This window comes from Sapajus apella, unplaced genomic scaffold (assembly GCF_009761245.1).
Source record: "Sapajus apella isolate SASKATOON/1434 unplaced genomic scaffold, GSC_monkey_1.0 scaffold61, whole genome shotgun sequence".
In the NCBI taxonomy this organism is placed as follows: Eukaryota; Metazoa; Chordata; class Mammalia; order Primates; family Cebidae; genus Sapajus; species Sapajus apella.
Genome location: NW_022437001.1, coordinates 282,713 through 289,465, shown reverse-complemented (window position 1 = coordinate 289,465; position 6,753 = coordinate 282,713). Strand labels below are relative to the sequence as shown.

Sequence of the window (6,753 nt, the reverse complement as noted above, 5' to 3'; positions counted from 1 at the left end):
GCTCCACGGATGAGCGGTGTTACTTCTGTGCGAGTGTGGGTGCTCCACGGATGAGCGGTGTTACTTCTGGGCGAGTGTGGGCGCTCCAGTGATGAGTGGTGTTACTTCTGTGGGAATGTGGGCGCTCCACGGATGAGCGGTGTTACTTCTGTGGGATTGTGGGCACTCCATTGATGAACGGCGTTACCTCTGTGTGAGTGTGGGCGCTCCACGGATGAGCGGTGTTATTTCTGTGTGAGTGCGGGCACTCCATTGATGAGTGGTGTTACTTCTGTATGGGTGTGGGCGCTCCACGGATGAGCGGTGTTACTTCTGTGCGAGTGTGGGCGCTCCACGGATGAGCGGTGTTACCTCTGTGAGAGTGTGGGCACTTCATTCTTCTCGCTTCCAGGTTTCCCAGGTGATGCGTGCCTTTTGGCACAAAATCTTTTGACAAAACTTTTTGCCACAATTATTCTGCCCTTGTTGCCCAACTCAAAGGAGGAATTTTTATCTTAGGAATTACAACCAGTAAAGGAATTCTTTTTTTAAAAAAGTGTCACTTTGAAAAAAGTCTTAAAAATAATGATAGCCCAGGGTTTTAATTTTTAAATGGTTTTACTACCTGTATTCCAAATAACTATGGAGGAAGGTAAAACTGGATTTCATTGGCCCCACAGTTACAATGTGGTTAAGAGCAGTCCAGAATCTAGGCTTTTAAATGTCAAGTCAGCATTCTTTTCACTATATTACAGTATCTTTGAATCACACTGGTGGGGTCTCCTGTGACCACAGTTACAGATTCTATGCTCGCAGCACCAACCTAAGCCAGCATTTCCAATGCCTTAAAAATCGAAAGCAACATTAGGCCTCCATGGAAGAATAGGCCATTATGAAGTCTGTGAACACAAACAGTAACTCCATCTGTTAGGGAGGGCTAACCTAAGTAATAAGGTTTGACCATACAACTAACATTAAAAATCTTGCTTGTATATGGCATCTCCTCTTACATTTTCCTGTAAATACACAATTCTTTCAAAATAAAAATAAAATACTTGCTCTTTTTAGGAAGATGACAACTTTCAGAAATTGATGTAGTGAAAACCAATGTTTCAAAAAAGACAAAACCAAATTTACTAAGAGAATCCCCCAACTCTCTCCCTCCTTTCTTCCCTCCCTCCTTCCTTCTTTCCTTCCTTCCCTCCCTCCCTCCCTCCCACCCTTCGCTTCCTCCCTCCCACAATCCCTCCCTTTCTTTCGTTTGCTTCCTCTCTCCCTCCTGCCTTATCTCATTTATCAGAAATAAAATCTATCATGTCAAATAACAAGGATTATAGAAAAAGTAACTTGAATTTCTTCTTTTCCCATCCTTGTTAAAGCAATATAATATAAATTATCAGACATTACTCATTATCTTGAGAAAATTGAAAATGTGGTGACTTTGTTTAGGAAGATTAAGTTTTTCCCCTGAGTTAACATTAGTCAAAGCTACCATTTTCCATGATAAGATACAATATATATTTAGTCCTAAAAAAATCACATTTCTAATGCCAAACAGACAAATTAGACTTTTTCCCTAGAAAAGAATAAGGCATCAATACTACCTGATCAATGAGGGTGACATTCTCCAAACTCCAACAGTACAACATCTGGGATATTCTTTTGCAAGGAGTAATGGCAGCAGCTAAGATTTCTCAGAATAGTCATCCTCTCAAGCTCATTAATCATTCTCCTCTTGAAAATATTACAGCAGAGAAATGCTGTATTAACATGCTAGGGAGTATTTTCTCTATGTCAACAGTTAAGCTAATAAGAATATGCAATTGGCCAAAAAAAGACTCACCAAATTAATTTCAAATAAAGAAAACAATGGTCAATCCTACTATTAATAAGAAAAACATTAATCTTCTTTTAAAAAAAGAGATATCTTGATTCAGAATGGCAGTATCTAGTGTTTGCTAGGGTGAGGTAACAGGTCGTTAGGCACATCAATTGTTACAACACACTTATGGAGGGCAAATTTGCAATATGATATACAACCTTAACACTGTGTATAACTTTTTATCTAGAAGGTCTATATCAAGGATTTTTTTTTTTTTTTTTTTTTTGAGATGGAGTCTCACTCTGTTGCCTAGGCTTGAGTGCAGTGGTGTGATCTCAGCTAACTGCAACCTCTGCCTCCTGAGTTCAAGCATTCTCCCGCCTCAGCCTCCCAAGTAGCTGGAACTATGGGTGTGCGCCACCACACCTGGCTAATTTATTGTATTTTTAGCAGAGATGGGGGTTTACTGTGTTAGCTAGGATGGTCTCAATCTCCTGACCTCATGATCCGCCTGCCTCGGCCTCCCAAAATGTTCGGATTATAGCCATGAGCCACCGTACCCAGCCTATATGAAGGATTTTATGCCAAAAGAATAATTATAGATGTAAAAATAAACTCTTATAAATGTATTAGCTTTTTATTGCTATGCAACAAATTACCATATACTCAGTGCCTTAAAACAACACCCATTTATTATCTTACAGTTCTGTAGATCTTAAGTCCACGCAAGATGTCGGTCAGAAACTGGGCTCTTATCTGGAGGCTCTGGGGAAGAATTTCCTTCCAAGCTCACTCAGATTGTTTGCAGGATTCAGTTCCTTGCTGTTGTAGGACTACGGTCTCCAGTTTTTTTCATTGGCTGGTGGCAGGGACTACTCTCAGCTTCTAGAGGCTTTGCTCAGGTCCTTGTCTGTGGCCCTCTTCATTTCAGCAATGTAGAACATTCCTTCTGTAGACTCTCTTTCACACTTTGAATCTCCCTGACTTCCTCTACTGCCAAAGCAGGAGAAAGCTCTCTGTTCATAAAGGGCTCACTTGATTAGGTGAGGTCTACCTAAAATATTGCCCTTTTGATTAATTCAGAGTCAACTGATTAGCAACCTTAATTACATATGCAAAAACCTCTTGAAAGTAATATAATCATAGCAGTAATATCCCATCATGTTCACAGGAGAGGGAATTATACAAGGGAAGGGTCATTGGAGTTCATCTTAGAATTCTGCCCACTACACAGGACTATTCCCTACATTGCTATATAATTACAGACAAAATTGAAAATATACAACAAAAAGGAGGCATTTCAATAAATTATGAAATACCTACATACTGAAATACAATTATGCCACACAAAGAGAATATTTAATGATATGAAAAAGTTCCATGATATATTAAGTGAAAAAAGTAAAATATAAAATTATATGTCAACAAATACAACATATAGTAAAAATAACATCAGAGCAGAAGCTCATGGCTATTCCTACACAGCTCACTTCCAGCAAACCATAGGTTGTCAATAACAATTTGTTCAATAAATGAAGAAATATATATCTACATAAAGAAAAATGCATTGACCAAAATGTTGAATGCTCCCTCTAGGTAAATGAATTATAAATAGGTTCAGTTTTTTTCCTCTTTATAGTTAAAAACACTTTTACAGCTCTAATATTCTACTTTTTTTCCTCCACAACAGTCATCTTAATGTTCTGCTTTTGTACCAAGTTATTAAAAAAAATCAGTATCAGAAAACATAAAGTTGGCATTCTTTCCATTGAGAATGTCTAGGGGTAACGAGTCACTCTCCTTTTATCAGTAATTTATGCCCCTCTGCAGAGAATCAACTACTTTCTAAACTTAAGAAAGCACTCACTCATTGTCTTCTACAAATAGATAGAAACTATATCCACTTAATCCTGCTTGTACTGTTATCATAAGTAGCAGGAGTTGCTGGTATTCTGGAATTTGCCTGGTGTGCAGCAGACAACATATTTCCATAACTCAACCATAATTAGTCAATTTCCTGGTGCTATAAGAGAATCAAGTAAGTCCAAAGTTGCAAAGGACTGTTTAGTATGCTTCAAACTGCCCTGTAATTTCCCTCTTCTATGCTTTATTCTCTATTCGTAAGAGAATAGAGAAAGGACTAAACAGTCCTTTGCAACTAAAGTTTCATATCTATGCTTTATTAGTATCTATACCTATCTCTATTAGTTGGCTAAATTAGCACTCTTCCTTCAGGTATATAAAAGAGAGTACTCATTTGCAAGATTGAGGCCAGATCTTGGTAAACCTTTAATGCCAGGATAAAGAATTAGATTTCATTGAGTATGCAACAAATGCCATTCAGGGCTACTAGAGTTCCCCACAAGCCCAATGAATAAACAGCACCTGATTTTTCAAAAGCCAAACAGCCAATAGCAGTGCAAGTAAGGGAGTAGATAATCTCCATGTCATAAGTATATATGGAAGGCAGCTATTCCCTTTTTCTGTCTCTCTCCAAAAATAAATGACATTTTAGAGAAAAGTAGTAATCTTCTATTCTAAACAAAGTGAGCAGGCAGGGGCCCTCAAGTTTTAGGGCAAAGGAGGGAAGGAAGGAAAGATGGGAGAGAGGGAGGAAGGGAGGAAGGAAGGAAGGAAGGGAGGGAGGGAGAGATGAAGGAAGGGAGGAAAGGAGGAAAGAAGGAAGGAAGGAAGGGGGGAAGGGAAGGAGGGAGGGACAGATGGAGGGAAGAAGGAAAGAAGGAAGGGAGGAAGGAGAAGGGAGGAAAGAAAAAAGAGGAAAGGAGGAAAGAACAAGAGTGACGGGGGGAAAAGGAAGAGAGGGATAGAGGGAAGAGAAAACAAGTCTCTATCTAACCAGGGCTAGGCTTAAAATAATGTTTTTCAATTAGTACCAAAAGTATTTCCCAATCCAAAGAACACTGGCTGCTGCTTCCTTTGTCCCAAAGGATGTATAGAATTCCACTATTTTCCATCACCAGCTGAAGTAGCTTCGACTGTTTTCTTGGAGCCAGACTACACTCTAATTTCCTTTGGGGCAGTGGAAATCATGGAAAGATTAATCCCATGTATATATAGCCTTGCACAGCATAATACTGTGGATGAGGATTAATCATACACAGTACCTGAATCTCACTGAAGAGTATCTAACTTGGTTAGTATCTTCACCAAGCAGAAGTTAGCATTAGTTCCAAGTCCAACGGAATCTCCAACAAAACCTTCAGCTGTCAAGGAAATTATCCAGCTAAAGACAAACTAAAGCAAGTCTTCACCTTTCCAAAACAAGAAACACCTCTAACAGCCTAACAATTAGACTAACTTTAGTGAAGCTAAGCATCCCCAAACTCAAAAGACAGTTAGCAGGAATCCTTAAGACAACAGCCAGCTCAAACAGTTCAGTACTCATTGTCCACATCATTTAAGCACTGCTGTGCCGTACCATGCACTTCTTCCAAGTCACCCTTTTGAAACCTAGGAATAACACCTGTACTTAGCTGGAAGTTCTGTAGCCGCTCTGTTCCTACACAATTACAGCAGTAATGAATTTAGATTGGGATTCTTTTCTTATAATTGAGAAGACTAATGGTCTCCAAACCAAGATGGCTTTGTACAGAAAAATTCACAGTAAGCTATAAGAACTGAAGTTACAGTTTGAGTGGGTTGGCATACATATTTGCTCCTTTCTTTTGTTAAAGACAACCACTTAAGAGATTTATGTTTTGGAATTTCAGTACTGTTTTTGTAAGAGGTGGTATTCTGGAGAGCTCAATCAATATCGTTATTTACGTTGGAAACATTTATGGTGCCACAGGTATTTACTATTCAAAGATCTAGGGAAAACACCTGCCAGGGTTATTTCACTACACTGAAACTCCCTGGAAATCTGTAGAGGTAGAGCTCTGCCTTTAGGCATTAGTCATTAAAAATACTTTGTCAGCTACTGTGACAAGTAAAGGCAGCAGAGAAGTACTGTCTAAAGAAGGGTAAATCTCACCATGTGCACAGTTACCCTTCACATTTCTACAAGCGAAATGGGAGTAAAACTGAGCACCTGTCAAAGGAAAAGCAGTCCAGCAGTTCGAAGGGATATACTGTGAATAGACCAACTGTACTGTACTGTATGTAAATGAACTTCAGGTCTGCCTAGCGCCACGGAGGAGCCACGCTTTCCCACCACTCAGCGCTGGGGATGGGGAGAGTAGTGCAGGCTGGGACCCCATTTAGGAAACTACGAAAGGCTCTGAGAGAGGGAATTGTTCAGCAGTTTCTGTGTCAGGGCAATGATCTATTTAAGAAGTAATCGGGCAGGCTAAGAAAGCAGAGCTCGGTCATCTGGAAGAAGAAAGAGGAGCAGGAAAGAAAAGTGTCAGGGAATCTACTGTGAGACAGCGAACAAAGCAAAAAGCGATCTCAAATCCAGAGCAAGTAAGAGCTCAGGGAACGGGGGTCTAGCCTTTCTGAAGGGAGGGAGCTCCCCAGGCACGGGGGCAGCGGGAGGGAGCGCCTGCATTCCGTCTGCTCCCTTATCCTCTCATCCTCTCCACCACCCCCACCCTCCCCGCGGGACTGGAATAACCTTCTTCGTGCTCTCCGGTGGCTGAGAAAGCAGCTTTGGCTCTTCTGTGGTAGCGTGGCAGTGAGCTACATCCACCTCCACCCTCCCGGCACCGGCTCACGGTCTGATGGGAAGACGCCTCACTTGTGAGGCTGGAGTGTGTTAATGAAAAAGAGGGATGTGGAGGGCTTCCGGAGACTTCCGACCTCTCAAGACCAGGCCGGCGCGCCCTTCCGCAACCTCCCAGCTCTGGCCAGTGCCTCTGGACCCGCGCGCACACCCTTTTACTACTAGGTCGCTACCAGAAAACTACCCGGGCAACCACACCGCCAGAGTCCCGGATGTGGTTGCTAGGGCAGCAGCGGGAGGGCGTGGCCCGCCTCCAGGAGAGGGGCGG

At 41.5% G+C, this 6,753-nt stretch overlaps 1 long non-coding RNA gene across 1 annotated transcript; it reads right to left on the bottom strand.

The window, feature by feature from the left end:
• Positions 1–2,471: 2,471 nt before the first annotated feature.
• Positions 2,472–6,700, bottom strand: LOC116528946. Its single transcript, XR_004259298.1, has 2 exons — positions 6,378–6,700; positions 2,472–2,794 (listed from the first exon to the last, which is right to left on the bottom strand). It is a non-coding gene; the product is annotated as an uncharacterized LOC116528946 (long non-coding RNA).
• Positions 6,701–6,753: the final 53 nt, after the last annotated feature.